Below are 20,699 nucleotides of genomic sequence, written 5' to 3' on the forward strand. Positions count from 1 at the left end.
GCGAGTTCAAGGTGGCAATTAAAGAAATAAATGCATTTTCATTACGCCGAAGTCTTTTCACGAACTTTCAGTCAACAACTTCCTCCTCCAAAAGCCAAAATATTTTTTTGACATCTACCTACAGGCGCAGAAATAATCTTCTTAATAAACAAAAGAAATCAGGCATTTAGGTATTCATTTTTCCCATGTGCTAGTTGAATTTGAATAATCTGAAAGTGGTTCTATGAAGCCTCTACCAAGAAATACACTGAAAGTGATTCTGTAAACCTTTTGCGAAATACTTAAGTGTGAATCGCAATGTAATAATGCAGAGAGCAGAATTTCTTTATATGTAACACACTCCCGCGACCTTGCAGGGAAGAATGGGTGTCTTAAAGAAAAATATAGTGGGGTTATCAGTGAATGAAAAAGAGTAATTGAATTGTGCGGTGGTTTTGTGTGCATTTATTTCTATTACGTAACTTGCATTCGCGACATCACCGGTGCAAAATGGTGAAACCAGCTAGGTGTGCTAATGTCAAGATGTTCGACCAACGTGTGCTTTTCAGGTGTATAGCACGTATCGTAAGTTTAGAACCTGTAGTAACCGATGATCTGTATAGATGGAACTGACTGCAGCTGATTAGAGACGTGTCTGGCCTTTCAGCCATAATCAGTATACAGAGGAGTATTGCCTAGACCGCCTTAGTGACCAAAGTAGTCAGGATATACGCTTTCCATGTTTTCATCTCTCGTCTCCTAAATTGTTGATTCCAGTTGGCAACGACTTGCGTAGATCACAGTGAATGAAGTTCAAAATAATGGAATTGTCGGTTCTCACCAGCTTTATTAATGTGCTACGTCATCCATGAGAGAGGATTAGTCCCTGAGCAATATCACCCTTCCCCCCAAATTTATAAATTTAACTGATTTTGATCACTGCGTTACCTCGTCAGACCAAAAGTTTAGAAATGACATCGCTTGTAGTCAACTGTTAATACAAAAATGAAAATGCAAAATGATTTAGACAGGATATCTGTATGGTGCGAAAAGTGGCAATTACTCTAAATCATGAAAAGTGTGAAGTTATCCACATGAATGCTAAAAGGAATCAGCTAAATTTCGATGCAATAAAACACAAAATTCAGATCAATACTTAGGGATTAGCTGCGCGGGATGGTCACGCGGTTTGAAGCGCCACGTCACGGATTGCGAGGCTCTCCCGCCAGATGTTTGAGTCCTCCCTCGGGCATGGGTGCTTGTGTTGTACTTAGTGTAAGGTAGTTTAAGTAATTTGTAATTGTAGGGATTGATGACCTCAGCAAAGGATTACAATCACGAATAACTTAAAGTGGAACGACCACACAAATTATGTATGGGAAAAGCAAACCAAAAACTGCGATTTATTGGCAAAACTCTTAGAAAATTCAACAGGCCTACTAAAGAGACTGCCTACATCACGCTTGTCCGCTCTCTTCTGGAATTTTGCTGTGCGGTATAGGATCCGTATCAGATAGGATTGACGGAGAACACCGAGAAAGTTCAAAGAACGACCGCTCGTTTTGTATTACCGCGAAATAGCGGAGAGAGTTCCGCATATATGATACTAGAATTTTGGGTTGGCAGTTTTTAAAACAAAGTCGGTTTTCGTTGCAGCGGGATCTTCTCATGAAATTTCGATCACCAACTTACTCATCAGAGTTTGAAAACATTTTGTCGGCGCCCAGATACATAATAAAATAAGACAGATCAGAGCTCGCACGGAATGATTTCCGCGCGTGCTCTTCGAGAGCGGAACGGTGGAGAAAGAGCTCGAAGGTGGTTCGATAAACCCGCTGCGAGGAACTTAATACAAAATCTTTGAAAACAAAGTTTATACAAAAAAAATGTTCAAATCGCTCTAAGCACTATGGGATTTAACATCTGACGTCATCAGTCCCCTAGACTTAGAACTATTTAAACCTAACTAACCCAAGGACATCACACACATCCATGCTCGAGGCAGGATTCGAACCTGCGACCGTAGCGGTCGCGCAGCTCCAGACTGTAGCGCCTAGATCCGCTCTGCCACCGGATATGTCACTATCAACAGTGTCACATATCGTCACTCCGTGAGACAGTGCGGAAAAGTCTGGAATTTCATCCATGATATTGGAACAAAAAGTATGGTGGTCAAAAACTCTACGCCACCGCCTCTCCTCCCCTTACCGGCGAAATGCTGGCAATGAAAATTTCATCCACTACCAGGATTCGAATCGGTTACTCTGTGACTCGAGCGCCACCGCGTACGGGGTGGCGGAGCGGTTCTAGGCGCTTCAGTCTGGAACCGCGCGCCCGCTACGGTCGCAGGTTCGAATCCTGCCTCGGGCATGGATGTGTGTGATGTCCTTGGGTTAGTTAGGTCTAAGTGGTTCTAAGTTCTAGGGGACTGATGACCTCAGATGTTAAGTCCATAGTGCTCAGAGCCATTTGAACCATTTTTGAACCACCGCGTAAGTGTGTGTTAGCGACCTCGGTCACGGAGGCGGGTAAAGAACATTTGAAAATGATGTTCAGAATGTCATTTCGATACAAATCGTGCAGCTGATTTACGCAACATGCAGTTAACTATTTGCCGAAAAGCCACACCAGGTAATCCCGTGTATTACCGCTCTGCTGGTAGTGGTGTGGAAATGGAGACGGCTGACTAGACACAAGACAGTCCGATCGATACGGTGTAGTTTTCGAAAGAAAGAGAGTCACAATTCTGGCCCGTCGTTTACTGCTAGACACTGAAAATAAGGAGAAGATTGGAGCTGCACGGTGGTCGCCGCAGCCCGCACACAGTCGGCGGCCGGCGTGTAAACGGAGCCAGTCTAGGCGGACACGCGGCGCTGCGCTGCCCTGGCAGTGGCCGGCCCGCCGCCGCGGTCCGGTGCAGCCGACGTGATTTACGGGGCCGGCTCGGCTGTCGGGAGAGCGTCTGCTTTCCATAGCTGTCAGCGCACTGCACCGCCGCGCCGCAGCGCTCCGCCTACTTTCGCGTCCGGCTCGTCTCCTCCGTGCGTGGCGAGACTTACGAAGGGCAATTCACAACTAAATGAAACGCAACAGCTCGACGAAGTAGCATTTACGGATTGGCGACCTTACTAGTTCGACGATTAGGACACTCAAAGGGTTAACTAGATCTGCTGGAACCCAGCCCCGCCCTCCTTCTGACCCTCCCCCCTCCCGCCCAACCCCTGTCCCCTGCCGACGTCATCGCATGTTTAAGGTTTCGTACCTCAATCGGTTAACATGACACTATTATAGAATCGCTTCGTTGTCTGTCCGACTGTTAAGAGCTCTTTCTCTCGGGAAACACTAAGGTAAAAACTTGAAATTTATATCGTGTACTTGCGACAGTGGTGTCTTGGCGGTGTAGAACATTTGAATTGCTATGTGAGTGCAAGAGACGGGCATCTTTTTCATATTTGCAGAGTCAGTCATCAATACCAACAGGACACCTCCAGAATTGCTACAGAGTGGCTCCAGGAACACTCTTTTGAGTTTAAACACTTCCGCTGGTCACTAAACTACCCAGACATGAACATTACTGAGCATATCTGGGATGCCTTGCAACATACTGTTCAGAAGAGGTCTCCACTCTCTCGTACTCTTACGGATTTGCCGGCCGCGGTGGTCTCGCGGTTCTAGGCGCGCAGTCAGGAACCGTGCGACTGCTACGGTCGCAGGTTCGAATCCTGTCTCGGGCATGGGTGTGTGTGATGTCCTTAGGTTAGTTAGGTTTAGGTAGTTCTAAGTTCTAGGGGACTGATGACCACAGCAGTTGAGTCCCATAGTGCTCAGAGCCATTTGAACCATTCTTACGGATTTATGGACAGCCTTGCAGGATTCATGGTGTCAGGATACATCCCACAGACTAAGGATCTTGAGACTTGGAAAGAAGTAAGGTTTCACAGTGTAAGTAAAGGAAAAAAAGTTCGGAAATGGTTAATTTGTAATTATACCCTGAGGGGCCAAAGAAACTGATGCGCTTGCCTAATACCGTGTAGGGCCCCTGCGAGCACGCAGAAGTGCCGCAGCACGACGTGGCGTGGACTCGACTAATGTCTGAAGTAGTGCTGGAGCGAACTGACACCATGAATCCTGTAGAGCTGTCCATAAAGCCATAAGAGTACGAGAGCGTGGAGACCACTTCTGAACAGCACGTTTCAAGGCATCCCAGATATGCTCAGTAATGTTCATGTCTGGGGAATTTGGTGGCCAGCGGAACTGTTTAAACTCAGAAGTGTGTTCCTGGAGCGACTCTGTAGCAATTCTGGACGTGTGGGATGTCGCATTGTTCTGCTGGAATTGGCCAAGTCCGTCGGGATGCAAAATGCGCATGGCTGGACGCAGGTGATCAGACAGGATGCTTACGTACGTCTCAGCTGTCAGAGTTGTATCTAGACGCATTAGGGGTCCCATATCACTCCAACTGCACGTGGGCACCATTACAGAGTCTCCACCAGCTTGAACAGTCCCCTGCTGCCAAGGGCCCATGCATTCATGAACTTGTCTCCATATCCTTACAGGTTCATCCGCTCAATACAATATGAAACGAGACTCGTCCGACCATGCAACATGTTTCCAGTCATCAACAGTCCAATGTCTGTGTTGACGGGCACAGGCGAGGCGAAAAGCATAATATCGTGTAGTCATCAATGGTACACGAGTGGGCCTTCGGCTCCGAAAGCCCATATCGATTATGTTTGGTTGAATGGTTTGCACGATGACACTTTTTGATGGCCCAGCATTGAAATCTGCAGCAATTTGCAGCGGAAGGGCTGCACTTCTGTCACAATGAACGATAATCTTTAGTCGTCATTGGTTCCGTTCTTGCTGAATCTTTTTGTCCGCTGCGATGTCGGAGATTTGATGTTTTAATGTTTTACCGGATTTCTGATATTCACAGTGCACTCGAAAAATGTTCATACAGGAAAATCCCCACTTCATCGGTATCTCAGAGATGCTGTGACCCATCGCTCGTGCGCCGACTATAGCACCACGTTCAAAATCACTTAAATCTTGATAACCTGCCATTGTAGCAGCAGTAACCGATCTAACAACTACACCAGGCACTTGTTGTCTTATATACGCGTTGCCAACCACAGCGCCGTATTCTTCCTGTCTACATATCTCTGTATTTGAATAACCAAGCCTGTACCAGTTTCTTTGGCGCTTCAGTGTATTTCTCGCCATTACGAACTTCCAATACATTCGTAATCTATCAAAAATCTCAGGAACTACTATACGGATTTTGATTTGATTATCAGTAATAGACTGATTCATGAGGGAGGGTTATGTATACAATTTACAAATACTTATTGCTAACTGGTTGAGCTACGATGTACTGTGAAAACAATATGTTTGTAATCAAGAGGTGATAGGTGTAAGATCCCCAAACTATCACATCACGCCGGTCTTAGCGTTGCAGGTAATTTTCGAATTGCTCTTTCCATATACAAACATTCCCTGACAGTCTATGCTTACGACATGTGCAACATCTGTAATGTTTCAAAGCAATACGGTAAATGATGCAGGATTGCACTCCTATAATTTGATATGAAGTTCCAATATCCATTCGTGTATTCCACAATATTTCGACATCTGCGCAACAACAATAGACCTATGGCCAGATGTACCATTAACCTCTCTTCCATCAGATCTTACCAGTGTTTGCAACCGGGACGACATCAGACGAAGTTAACGCATCTGCAATTGCCAATTAGCATAGAAAGCTGATATAATTCCAAAATTAATGAAATAAACACATTTTTCTGTAATTTCGCATTCGCTATTGTAGTTTTTAATTTATTTTTATTAATTTCTTGTGTAATTTCGCATTCGCTATTGAATTTTTCAGACTTAAAATTAAAACATTCTCGGAAGTCTTGGAAAGCCTATGACGAATGTCTTTCCAGCATCGATATCGATAGCAGCCAAAACTCGTCGTGTTTTTCGCTTCTTGGGATGGATCTTGCACCTAACTGTGATACACATAATTACGTTTGTTCAGAACCCTCGGAAAAGATGTACATCTTTTTTTTGTTTTTGTTTAGTCCATCTAGTCCATATATAGAGATCAAGACGACATTGTAAATAAGCCTATGTCGTAATGAGCGTTTTTAGTATCGTTTGGGCAGCACCTGCTCAACAAGGAGCTTGGTGACTGATCCATTAGAATTGCTTTCGGCGAGTCACTGTTTTCCGTTCTTTCTCCTTCGTCCGTGAGTATCAGCAAAGAAAACAAGACTAGGTATTCCAATTTTTTTCCTGAGAAGCGCAATGGTTATTTCACTTACATTTTATTTGCTTTGTTAGCTGAGAAGGGAACGGCGAATTTCAACTGCTCGAAATAATTTCGACGCTGGATAAAAAACAGTATTTATGCAATGAGTGCATTCTAAAAAAAAACATCCGTCAACACTGCAGTCTTTACACAACAGTCATTCAGTTGAAAAAGACTGAGCGCCCCAACTGTGTCTAATCTCTTTAAGGTACCGCCATGACATTCGCCTGAAATTATTTAAGGAAAACTGATGCATTAGCCACGACTGTCACACAGAGACCGGAGCTCTCTTCTCCGTATGCGAGTTCACTCTGTTAATAACTAATGTGATGTTCCATGAGTGAAATCTAGAGTTTGTTCTCTACGGATACACGTTTATTTTGTTCAGGAATTTAACATAAAAACTGTCTGTTCCCTTAAAGTCTCTGTAAATCTGTTCACAGCAGGCCTTTTCCGTCAGCAATTAGTACGCATTTCCTTTCCAGCTAAGTCATCCCTTCGATTTTCGTTTTCCGTGACACTTAACTCCCACTCTTATCAAGCAACAAATAATTATGGCTGACAAATACAATAATTTTTGCTGCCGTGATTTCGTCTATTTTCCCTAACGGCGACATGTGATATAAGTCGTTGTGATGGGGCTGTTTTCTTTTAGATGAAGTGACCGTGTAAGCTCAAGCGCGACGTCAAGCGGCGTGTCCTTGTCTTAAATGATGACGTCTCTAGTGTTGTTGTCGTGTAGGTTTGTGTCCTCGAAGCGGCCGGCGTCGTAGGCCAGGCTCACCTCCATCTCAGAACCATGAGGTCTAGTGGCACGAAACGCATGTGACTCTGAAGCACATTGTCTTCTCTATCACGAAGCTCTGCATAGTCTAACTATTGTACATTCCTTGCTTCCGATGCACATTGCAATTACATCCATGTGAAGTGTGTGGCATACATCTCATTACTTCTTTGTGTTTTTCACAAGTCGTAGTATAACAAGACGTTGCTGCTTTAGCCGACACCAGAAACGTCAAGCAGAAGAAGACAAAAATGTCGGCAACAGTAAGTTTTAACCCGCCGTTTGAAGAGGACATAAGATTTAATGAAAGGTGAATGTTACCAAAGCAGTTATATTAGGTTAAGCAATATCCAGGCATTTTAAACTCTTAGCTACTGAGGACAGGAACGACATCAACATACTGCTCCACCAATCAAGCAGTCAAAGCGACCATAAAGTTCAGATACCTTCGATGCCGATCCCAACTATTCCCCACATCTACATCTACATGGATATTCTGCAAATCATACTGAAGTGCCTGGCAGAAGGTTCATTGAACCACCTTCAATAATTCTCTATTATTCCACTCTCGAACAGCGCGCGGAAAAACAAACACCTATGTTTTCTTGTGCGAGCTCTGATTTCTCTTATTTTATTATGATGATCGTTTCTTCCTATGTAGATCGGCGACTACAAAATATTTTCGCATTCTATGTAGAAAATTGGTGACTACGATTTCGTGAGGAGATTCCGCCACAAAGAAAAATGCCTTTGTTTTAATGGTGTCCATCCCAGAGGTTGGACACAGTAACCGGTAACAATGGGGGTCCTGGGTGGTTGGGTTCATGTACTTCAGGAAGAGGGTAGAAGGTAGGACTGTGGGGATTGGTAGGAGTGAGGATACAGGCATGCTCAGGGGAGAGATTCTACGATGGTCCTAATGATTTGAGGGGAGATTGGAGATTGTTTATCATGTCCGTAACACTCTCTCCCCTATTTCGCAATAATACAAAACGTGCTGCTCTTCCATGAACTTTCTCGATGTACTCCGCTAATCCTATCTGGTAAGGATCCGAGATCACACAGCAGTACTCTGAAACAGTGTGGGCAAGTGTAAGTATGGAATCTCTTTAATAGATCTGTTGCATTTTCTTAGTGTTCTGCCAATAAAACGTAGTCTTTAGTTTTACTTCCACACAACGTTTTCTACCTGTTCTCTCCAATTTCAATTATTCGTAATTGTAATTCCTAGGTATATAGTTGAATTTAAGGCCTTTAGGTTTGACTGATGTATCGTGTAACCGAAGTTTAACGGATTCCGTCTAGCAACCATGTGGATGACCAAACACTTTTCATCATTTAGGGTCAATTGCCAATTTTCGCACCATTCAGATATCTTTTCTAAATCTTTTTGCAATTTGTTTTGAACTTCTAATGACTTTACTAGACATAAAGGACAGCGTCACATGCAAAGAACGTAAGACGACTGCTCAGATTGTCTTCTAAATCTTTTATATATATAAACGAGATTCCACCAACTTGGAAATGATACCAGTTCCTCCACTCGTAAAAGTCAAATTACGGCCATGTGTCCTCGTACATTCCACATTTCTTGATTAGGACATAGTGTATTCCCTCTTGCTCGACATTTCATATTCCTGATGCCCTAGGAAGGCCGAAGCTTAAAGGTTTCCCAGGTACCGCACCGGAAAGACCCACCGAGAATCGTACAAGGGTGTGCAGGAAAGCAACGCCTCCGAACTTTTCACGTGAAAACTCTTAGAACTTTTTAAATAAAACAAACATTATTGACATTTTACATCTTTATTCTACATGTCTTCATATTTACAGCCCTTTGCCGATAGAGGGCTACGACCTGTAGTTGTAACATGGCGATGTGGAACGTAACTATGTCGATGCATGAGAAAAAGCCTGATGTCATCGAGTTTCGAATTCGAAGAGTTCGTCCACACAAGGAGATCTTGTCCTACAGAATGACAATGCCAGGCCACACACGAGCGCTGCGACATCTACAGCAATTCGACGCCTTAAAAGCACTGTTATCGATGATCCTCCATACATTCCCGACTTGGCCCCATCCGATTGTCATCTGTTTTCAAAACTTCAAGAACACCTTCGAGGACTTCACTTTTATAGTGATGAAGCGATATAAGCACAGGTGAAGTTGTGGCTCTGTCAACAGAGTCAAACATTCTACAGTGACGGTATATATAAATTGGTCTCTCGTTAGCAGAAACGTGTTCGTCGCCACGATGACTATGTTGAGAAACGAAACAGTAGACAAGCAGAATAGAGCCGTAGATTGTTTTATTTAAGCTGTAACAGTTTTCAAGTAAAAAATTCGGAGGCATTAAATAATTTTGAAAGGAAACTCTGTTATCACAATTTACAATCTTTTTTCCCCATCATCAGGCATAATTCCGTCCACAAAAACAATGAGCAACTTGTTACGAAAGTTGGTCCTATTTTTCCAATTAATTCTGTTTATGCATCGGTCAGCGGATGCTCCAGATAACATCAGTTATGTGTAGAAAACAACTCCAAATAGAGATACTGGAGTACGTGACATACGTTAACTGCTTGCAGGTTCTGCTGATCCTGCCCAATAGTAGTGGACACTTCACCATCTTCCCGATTTCCTATATCGTAAGAAATAACTCTGTTTATCACCGTTCATCTGCTGCATCAGGAATATACTCTCTCTGTCTCTCTCTCTCTCTCTCTCTCTCTCTCTCTCTCTCTCTCTCTCTCTCTCTTCCTCCCTCCCTACACCCCCCCTTCTGCTTCTGTTATGAGAACATTTTTGTATTTCCCAGACATGCGTTGTGATTCTCAGTAAACGTCATAGGGCTTCCCTTTGGGATGAGTCACCCATGTTCGTGCCTGAGAACAGCAGTGGCTGAGAGTGCCCGCTGATCGACCTGTCTCGTGAGTCATGGCGATGGCCACGGGCACGGCTGTCGCACCGCCACTTTCATTTTCAGCGAGCGACCTACTGCAGTGGCGAAGACACGGGACTGGCACCTAGAAGAAGCGGGGCGTCAAGTTCCAATCTTCATTTCTCCTTCCTTTTCGAAGTCGTTTTCTTCGTCGAATTCTGTCATGCATAAAGAAAGAAGTGTTCGAGACATCAACGACTGTGGAAACTAGATCTCTGTGGTGCGCTGCTGGTCAACTCAAAGGCTGCCCACTCGTATTCTGGTGGTGCTAAGATGTACATCGCCATAATTTTACCGACAAGGAGAAAAAAATGCCGCTTCACAAAGTTCCTCGTCGCCAGGTTGACTTGAGAGTTCATGAAGTATGTTATAAATTTTACCACTGCTTGGTTCGATGTGCATTCGTGGTACAGATGATCATTCCTCTCAGGCCCTACTCTCCAGCTACCAATTTTCGAGAGAAGTTTAGTGATGTCCTTCCTTCGTTTTATATCCATCCATTACAGTTCAAAAGCAGCACTACCATTGAGAATCTCTTTCACCTTTAGTATTCGGTTACTAGTCTTGAGGCGTAGCATTATAGAAAGATGTAAAACCTTCAGTGAACGGATAAATTACGAAGAGAAGAGGTACGGTATTATAAATGTAACTGAAGTAAGACACCTAGGCACAAGAAGGGACAATGGAGGAACACCAACAGTAGAGGCAGGTTAGGTAAGAATATGTGAAACGTATTAACTCAGTAGCAATGTTGAATTCAAGTTCGTTGCTTCTTCCAAAACTATCATGTTAGGAAGAGGTGTAAGCCAGCAAAATAACAATCGTAAAAACGAATTACCATTATTTCAAATAATCAGTCTTATCGAAAAGGATTTTCCTTTATTTTGCTTCCACATTCTAAACATTAACCAATTTTCTACAGCTCTGATATTTCGGTGTATACTGCTGCACGCATAACCGTGAAAGTCCCCCTACATTCACTGTTACACACATGAGAGACTTCTATCGTAGCTAACAGATAGTAACATTATCATATACGTGGAGAATCAGTTAACTGCGAACACAATAGTGCGGTACCCGTAATAGCACGTTTTAAACGCCCTAATAGTAACCCCTACAAGCAACAATGCACTCGCACATTATTTATGGCTGTGATCAGAATCGAAATGCTTCTGCGCAGATATGAAGCTTGTCGCTTCTTCAGGAAGCAGCTTATGGAATGCCGACAGCAACTCTCGGCAGAAGAACTGAGGCGTGTTCTTGCTTGGGTCCTCCAGTGGTGAATCACGCTTCCCGTATCTAATGGACGCTGAAGCTTCCAGCTGGAATACTAAGAGCCAGGGTCGATGTACGTCATGTGTGACGAGCTGTTTAAATGCAGGCGCGGTTCCAAATGATGGCAGAGCAACCCAGGGGTTACGTTTAGCGAATACTTCATTAGAATCAAATACTGTGAGACAACTAACATTCTTTTAATTGAGATGATGATGTTTGGTTAGTGCGGCGCTCAACTGCGCGGTTATCAGCGCCCGTACAAATTCCGAGTCTTTACACAGTCTAATCTTGCCAGTTTCACGAATGATGATTAAAAATTGAGGACAACATAAACACCCAGTCCCAGGGCGGAGAAAATCCCCAACGCGGCCGAGAATCGAACTCGGGACCCCTTGATCCAGAGGCAGCAACGCTAGCCAATAGACCACGAGCTACAGACTTTTCATTGAGCTGTAGCCTTATTGGCACAAACGAAAGGAAATCAGTTGTTGAGAGTTGTAAAAGAGAGGTCATAGGGGTGTGGTACAGCTCGCAATGATAAAAGTAAGAAGAAAACTCGTATGGCATGCTTGGCTGGGAGGCCGCCACGAAGAACAAGTTCAACCGCCTCATTGGAAAGGTTCTCCCTATTCGCGCACACTAGCACCTTTCCTTCGCGAAGTATGAGATTTGTGTGTTAAGGGTACCTCACATGTACAGATGACTGAAACGGTGTGTGTGTGTAATGTGGTATCGTGTTTGTGTTTTGTGATGATGAGGGAAGGAAGGGGGTCAAGCCAGCACATAGCCTACTCTTTTCAAACAACACCAAGGGGACGTCTGGGCCTATCGTCCCCATGCAACGTCATCAACAGTGTCAAATGGTTCAAATGGCTCTGAGCACTATGTGACTCAACTTCTGAGGTGATCAGTCCACTAGAACTTAGAACTACTTAAACCTAACTAACCTAGGGACATCACACACATCCATGCCCGAGGCAGGATTCGAACCTGCGATCGCAGCGGTCTCGCGGCTCTAGACTGTAGCGCATAGAACCGCTCGGCCACTCCGGCCGGCTCAACAGTGTCACATGCCCCCATTGCATGAGATGCTGCAGTGAAGTTTCGAATTTAATCCGGGACATTAGCTCTGCTATCAACGGATACCTCACAACAAGGATTGGGATAATTTTAAGGAATAACGCATTGAAGGTGGACCCACATGTTTCCTCATTTGTCATTTCAAGGAATACACTTTATTGCTTAACAACAACTCATTAATATAAATCTTTAACAATTTATACTGTTAAGAGCAGGGCTTAACCCAGGAATATACATAAGTCTCCAAATACAAGTAAGAAGTCACACGAACTAGATGTGACGGCAAGCTGGTTCAACAAACTGAGTTTTACCAGTAAAATGAGTTACGAATGACTGCCACTGAAGGCACTAACAATTCCCAAGCATGGATGAGACTTTAAACAAATAGGCAACGCCCACGCAAAATACAGAAAGGATAATAAGTCACGCCACAGATTTTTACTGTTGGAAAGCCCTTAGCAATTTATAAGCCTTCACAAAATCCCTTAAGCAATAAAATACACAATCCCCAAAAACACAAGAAGAGCTGGGAAGGCATACAATTTAAACGCGACTCCCAGCTGGTACACACCAGCAGCAACATTAATAATTACTCTTACATAAAAATACAGTCCCTCAAAATACAAGAACGGTGACAAATTACAGAAAATGGCTTTCACAGCCAACGGCAATACACAGTAAAGTTCACAATGAATGAATTACCTAATGACTGTAGACAAAAACAGGAAACTCAACAGTTCGTACGCAAAAGTAAAGGCTTTAAAATTTAAGGCACTCCAGAACTAGCAATAAGGGTGCAAGGTTTAAACAAGTAATAAAAGAGCAGCCTTGGGCATGGATGTGTGTGATGTCGTTAGGTTTAAGTAGTTCTAAGTTCTAGGGGACTAATGACCACAGCAGTTGAGTCCCATAGTGCTCAGAGCCATTTGAACCATTTTTTGAATAAAAGAGCAAATATATTGACAAAGAACTCTGGACTTGCAGAACTCGCTTTAAAGCTTATGTGCTTACTGAATTCACAATATTGAATAAATCAAGAGTTCCGGAATTAACTGGTGACATTCCGCAGTGACACGCATCAAACGATCAGTTTTCCTTAACTTGAGCCAAGATGAGGCGGCTGGTAGAGGCGTCTGATTGCGGGCCAACCTAGAAGTCGTGCGACAACGGAGGTGTCGCCGCAGCAGGAAGAAAACACGTCCCTGTTCGGGGCCAAGGAAACAGGAACGCGTCCTACTGTGACAACACACATCAGAACGAAACAGCAATTTACCCAAGTAAGGCTGCAAACGAGAATGTCTAAGAGATAGGCAACGGTAAGGGTACATAGAAGAGAGAGAGAAGATCCAACGGAGAGCAGCGCACTTCGTTACAGGATCACTTAGTAATCGCGAAAGCGTTACGGCGATGATAGATAAACTCCAGTGGAAGACTTTGCAGGAGAGACGCTCAGTAGCTCGGTACGGGCTTTTGTTGAAATTTCGAGACCTTACCTTCACCGAGGAGTCAAGCAGTATATTGCTCCCTCCTACATACATCTCGCGAAGAGACAATGAGGATAAAATCAGAGAGATCAGAGCCCACACAGAGGCATACCAACAGTCTTTCTTTCCACGAACAATACGAGACTGGAATAGAAAGGAGAACCGACAGAGGTACTCAAAGTACCCTCCGCCACACACCGTCAGGTTGCATGCTGAGTATGGATCTAGATGTAGATTCCAGAAGTGGCTACGCATACAAGTTACACGTTTAACACTCCTTAAAATTATTTGAAAGTTAACAACGTGAAGCATTAGCGTCTGAAAATCCAATTACTAGACACATACTATGTTGCAATTTAAATTTCATTAATTCAATTTACATCAAAGAACGCTCGTGCACTTGCAAGCAATATGGGCTGGAATAACGAACTGTTATCAGTTACACGGACCAACGGCTATCCACATAATCACCTGGAGGCGCATTAATGACAGATCTAATTCCACATTAACACAGTCGTGGCCTTACGATAACAAGTGCCAATAAAAAATAACACTTAACTCAACTCAGGTGTGAAGGAGAGATGACTTCCAGAATTACACGCAAGGGTGATATTGCCTACAATCGGTACTGGTGATCTTCCAGGTGCCGTAAAATTCAAGCTTGCAGAGTTGGCCGGAACTCGGTGACCAGGTTGTACGCAGGGTCCGCTGCTCTTCCCGCAACTCGTCGATATTAATCCTTAATCCAGCCAGCAAAGCTTGCCACCGACCGATTTAACCACTCGCGGCTTCTAAAGGCCCAAACCGGACAGCAGGAGTCCCCAAAACCAACCACTTGCCAGTTGGTTCAAATGGCTCTGAGCACTATGGGACTCAACTGCTTTGGTCATTAGTCCCCTAGAACTTAGAACTACTTAAACCTAACTAACCTAAGGACATCACACACATCCATGCCCGACGCCACTTGCCAGTCACGTGCCCTCCAGCTAAATGTCCGTACCACGGCCCCCCAGAAACAAACAACACACCCTTCGACCAAAGACCCTCGCCCCCCTACATATGATCAGAATTGATATCCGCAGCCCAAGTAGTTAATGGCGCCAGCGGAGTGTCATGCGTGACAACATTAAAGTCGCCACTGCTCAGGCACAAAGCCAATAGAATAGTTTATTGAAGTGGTTAAGTGAGTGGTTAAGTTAGTAAAATGATGACGAACTTCTCGCAGATGATCAGTTCATCCTATCGAATGATGAATGTAAGGTTCAGAAATCAATACAGATACTAAACATCATTTGCAAAAGCTATGATTTTGAGATATGTTTGAGGCATCAAGGGATCACAAATTTAGCATTGGAGGGCAGCGTGGAGGGTAAAAATCGTAGAGGGAGACCAAGAGATGAATATACTAAGCAGATTCAGAAGGATGTAGGTTGCAGTAGGTACTGGGAGATGAAGCAGCTTGCACAGGATAGAGTAGCATGGAGAGCTGCATCAAACCAGTCTCAGGACTGAAGACAACAACAACAACAACATGTCAAAAACAGAAGTTATGGCATGATGAGGAGAACACCACATTAGAACCAAGATAAAAACTGGTGATCAACAAGTAGAACAAGGTTCAAGCCCCAGTTCTCTTGATTGTGATTTATCCTGAAACGAATGTAGCAATACAAAAAATTGAAATTGTCGAAGAAGAGGAGAGCAATTACATTGATCGTGCCAGCATTTGATGACGTCCTTAAGACAAGTGTTTCGACCAGACTGGGTTATATGATAATGCACACTGGGAAGCCACAAACCAGGGATAGACAAGCAGTAATTAGTGGCACAATTATATACTGAACTACTGAAAACACAGTTGAAAGGGAGATAGCGTTGTTACAGTACAGGACATCAGTGGACTATTCTATATTTCTCGTCGTATAGCCGTTCCCTTCTTACAAGCAACGAGTAACAAGAGAAAAACAATGGTACAAGATAACAGATAGTGCAAATCGTAGAGTGGAACGTGAGAAATCATGAAAAGTAACACCCAGAATATGTAGTAACTGACCGTGAGAGATGCGAGATATGAATAGGAAGAACGGTAAGCGCGGAAATCTGAACCACACTAAAATAGAAGTGAAAGTTCTGCAGTCAGCTCACAGTGCACGCGGTGTGCTCTCGCAATTGCAGAAGGCTAGTCAGGCGCTTGTATACTCCCGTGGCGCGACCGTAATTCTACCGACGTCATATAACACACGACTGATTCCAAAATAATGGATGCCAGTTGACATTATTTAAGAAGAAGACAATTTCCGCGCTAACGACCAAAAAGATTTTGCCCATGAGCTGCTCCATCAGATATCTGTATAGCTGTTTCCTCATGGACACAGAGAAGGGCCCTCTGAGTTTTATCAGCTTGGTAGAAACACAAAGGAGTGCCTTCTCCTAGGAAACGTAGTTCCTGTAGCTAACATTACCGGAAAGCGCTGACTGTTCCTGCGGCAATTGCGCAGTTCAACGTTTGTGTTACAGAACTGATTAAATTTTGTGACGCAACAACAGATCCATCCTTTGCCGAAGCCAAAACAACTCTCCTACGAGACAGCAAGGTGATTTGCATTGGTTTGCTTCTTACAGATATTCAAGCGCAGTTACGTAGGGTTTGCTACCACCTGTGCTGAAACGATACCAGCAACAGGTTTCGAAGACGACAGGCGTGCGCCGGGTCAGCTTTGTGCATCCTCCTCTGTCACAGGAATTCTGTGGGGGCCGGCGCCTTGCGCCTGTCTGTGTCGTACCGGATGGGGGCTGGCGGCGTGGGAACCGGTCTTCCCTAATGACTCACGCTGCCACGGCTTCGGTTACCACACGCATGTCCCGGACCGCCGCGCTCCATAACACGGACCACAGCACGCTCTCTCCGGCGTGCAACAGGGTGAGAAGAGGCAGGATTCTCTTGTTCTGCTCCGTCCGACGACCGCGTGGGACGATATGTTGAACCTGCCGTTGCCTGCCCGATTGTTTGATTCACACTAAGGTGATAATGTCATGGGACAGCGGTGTGTACATATACAGATGGCGGTAATATCGCTTACACAAGATATAAAATGGCACTGCACTGGCGGAGATGTCATTTGAACTCGGTGATCCATGTGAAAAGGTTTCCGCACGAGAGAAATTAACAGACTCTGAACGCGGAATGGTAGCTGGAGCTAAACGCGTGGGTCATTTCATTTTGGAAATCGTTAGAGAATTCAATATTCTTAGATCCACAGTGTCAAGAGAGTGTCGAGAATGTCAGATTTAGGGTACTGTTCTCACCACGGACAACGCCTTAACGGCTGAGAGGAGCGGCGATTGCAGAGAGCTGTCAGTTCTAACAGATGGGCAACACTTTGTGAAATAACCGCAGGAGTCAATGTGGGACGTACGACTGTTACGACAGGGCGCGAAATTTGGCACTAATGCGCTGTGGCAGCAGACGACCGATGCGAGTCCATCGCCTGCAGCGGCTCTCCTGGGCTCGTGACAATATCTTTTGGACCCTAATCGACTGGAAAACTGTGGCCTGGTCAGATGAGTCCCAATTTCACTACTCTGATGGTAGGATTCGAGTGTGGCGCACACCCCCCAAAGCAATGCCTCAAGTTGTCAACAAGGGACTGTGCAAGCTGGTGGTTGCTCCGTGGCGGTGTGGGCTGTGTTTACATGGAATGGACTGTGTCCTCTGGTCCAAATGAACCGATCGTTGCCTGGAAATGAGTGTGTTAGATCACGTGGAGACCATCTGTAGCCATTCATGGATTTCATGCTCACAAACAACGATGGATTTTTGTGGATGGTAATTCGACATGTCACTGGGCCAACGCTTTTCGCGATTGGTTCAAACAACATTCTGGACATTTTGAGCGAATGATTTGGCCACCCAGATCGCTCTACATGAATCCTATCGAACATTTATGGGACATAATCAAAAGGTCTATTCTCGCACAAAATTCTGCACCGGCGACGCTTTCGCAATCACGGGTGGCAATAAAGGCAGCATGGCTCTGTGTTTCTGTAGGGGGGACTTCCAGCGACTTGTTGAGTCCATGCCACGTCGAGTTACTGCATTACTTCTGGCTAGAGGAGGTCTGACGCTATATTGTGAGGTATTCAAAGACTTTTGTCACCTTAGTGTAGATTAAAGTTTACTGCTACACGTACGCATCATGTGAGGATATATGTGTATATTACTAGAGTTGCAACTATCTGTGACGGGTCGAACGGGCATCAGAGTCCATTCGTGTTGTTCCTGTATCTTATTGTCACCAGACCTGATAGAGTTTATAGAGCTAGGATCACATGCCACGTGCGGGCAGAGGGGAAGAATCGGAACGTCCTAACTGTACTGGCGTACCTCTGGGATCCGTCGTGGGACCGATGCTGTATACCCTGTACATAGCGCACACTTTTTTTTTTCGCTCACCTATGTCGCTGCTTACAGCAAGCACTCGAATAAATGGCGCAGAGGGTCACCAAATGAAATCGAAAATTCAATGGTGAGAAGACCCAAGCCATAACGATTGCGAGATAACCAGTGCCAGCAGCTCTGCCGCCTATTACCATCCGAGGAACAGCTGTGCCATGGGGCACCACAGTAATGTAGCTGGGCATCACCGCAGACAGAAGATTAAAATGGGAACAACACATCGAGAACTACTTCCACATGGTCTCTGTAAGGATAGGGGTTCTCTACCCAGTGTTTGAATCTTGAGACAACACTTCTACCTCAGCTGGGCGTCGCCATGTACTTTACGCTGTTTCGACCCATCTTCGAGTATTTGGCGAACACGCACATGGACGGTCTGCAGAGGCTTCCAAACCGTGCTCTTCGCTTGTCCGTCCACATGCCGAAGCGCTTTCCAACCGACCAGTGAAATACCCACCCTTCACGAGGTACCGCGAGACTGCGACTCTTGCGTAGGAAGACAGCATAGTCCACATCTCGAGCATCCGTGCTCTTGGCACGGGGCTGCAGCGATTGCACAACACTCGTTAGCCACGTCTACTGTGCGACTGTCTCGCTAGTGCCAGAATACGACTAGACAAATGCAACCACACCTAGCATAGTGGTTCCCAACATGGGGGTAATTACCCCCTGAGGGGTTACATGGAATTTTCTGAGGGGCAAAAACTAAACGATCAGATCCTATTTCAGTCACGAAACTAAATTATTTTCAAAAGATCATTACTATTATCACTATTTTGTAAGACTCTAATATTGATTATATGAGGTATCAATAATCACTTTTTCTCAGTTAACAGCATTAATGTGGTGGAGGTTAAAGTTTCTCACATAGTTCACCCTCTACACACATAGGTTATGCTTTGTTCTGTACATCGCTGATGATAAAAGTGCGACATATACGTAACAAATACTAAATATCTCAAGAAAATGTTGTAGACTGTAACTGCAGTAGTCCACAAATTCCTTCATTACTCGCTTCTAGACAGAAAAATGAATTAATCGACAACACGACACAACAGTAACTACATAAGGGCTACTATAGTGCTGTACACAGTGTCATTATTATTATTATTATTATTATTATTATTATTATTAGAGTGCTTGGCCAATGGCCTTACAGCAGTGATAACACCGGTTCCCATCAGATCACCGAAGTTAAGCGCTGTCGGACTGGGCTAGAACTTGGATGAGTAACCATCCAGTCTTCCGAGCGCTGTTGGCAAGCGGGATGCACTCAGCCCTTGTGAGGCGAACTAAGGAGTTACTTGATTGAGAATTAGCGGCTTTAGTCTCGTAAACTGACGGGAGAACGGTGTGCTGACCAAACTCCCTTCCATATCTGCATCCAATTAAGTCTGTAGGCCGAGGATGACACGGCGGCCGATTGGTACCGTTGGGCCTTCATGGCCTGTTCGGGCGGATTTTCGTTTAGTTTTTATTAGAGTGGTTAGATACAACGCACTAACAGGCTGAAGTTGTCCAATTTCTGCCAGTTCAGAAGCACGGAATGCAGCAATCAAGTCATTACAAATACTAAATCTAGTACATACATTTGAATCTGTTTGATTTAAAATAGGGTTGCAGTGTACAGGTCAAACAAGTGCCACAATGGTGGGGAGTGATGCAGGGGAAGTATGTTTCGCAACATCTATTTACCCTCACTGTGAATAGTTAGCTTTCTTATCTGAGAAGGAGTTGTGGGTAGCACTTTCGATGCACCACGAATTCTTTCCTCAAACAAACACCCCCCCCCCCCCCCCCACACACACCCACCCACACAAGAATACACACACACACACACACACACACACACACAGAGACAAACACAATCTAAATATCATTGATCTTTCATCATTTTAAAAATAAAGATGTTCCAAGAAAAGGCTTTCATTCTGCAGTTTAGTTAGGTGCTAAAGTTGGTGATAATTCGGTGGGGGGGGGGGGGGGGGGGGAGGAGGAGAGGGGGGAGGGCAATGCCACTACCTAATAACTGATTGCACTCAAAGGTAATGGTCTAAGGAAGACTGGAAACCACAACTAGGGCATCCGGAACATCAGTACAAGAAACACACCACAGACTGGAGACACAACTCTCAGTTGTCAGACGCCACCAACAATCGAGATAAGACGCAGTCCCGTCACGCGGTGCGACGACTATCACATGTTGAGATGCAGCATGCTCGTATGATTTATCAGCACCTGACAGAGTTTGAAACGGGGCATCACTGTGGGTCTTCATATGACCGGTTTGGAACCTGAGGGTTGACAGACTCATTGTAAATGTTCCGATCGACCTCGTCTGACCATCACAAGCTAGGAACTCCTTATTGTGTACCAAGCATGTCATAAA

At 44.6% G+C, this 20,699-nt stretch overlaps 1 protein-coding gene and 1 pseudogene across 10 annotated transcripts in view; both read left to right on the forward strand.

Annotated features, from left to right (window-relative positions):
- Nucleotides 1-20,699, forward strand: part of LOC126362232 (protein piccolo-like) — a 731,361-nt gene that overhangs the window by 507,260 nt on the left and 203,402 nt on the right. The window lies entirely within an intron of this gene.
- On the forward strand, nucleotides 19,454-19,571 carry LOC126289165 (5S ribosomal RNA; annotated as a pseudogene).

Source organism: Schistocerca gregaria, chromosome 1, assembly GCF_023897955.1.
Source record: "Schistocerca gregaria isolate iqSchGreg1 chromosome 1, iqSchGreg1.2, whole genome shotgun sequence".
In the NCBI taxonomy this organism is placed as follows: domain Eukaryota; kingdom Metazoa; phylum Arthropoda; class Insecta; order Orthoptera; family Acrididae; genus Schistocerca; species Schistocerca gregaria.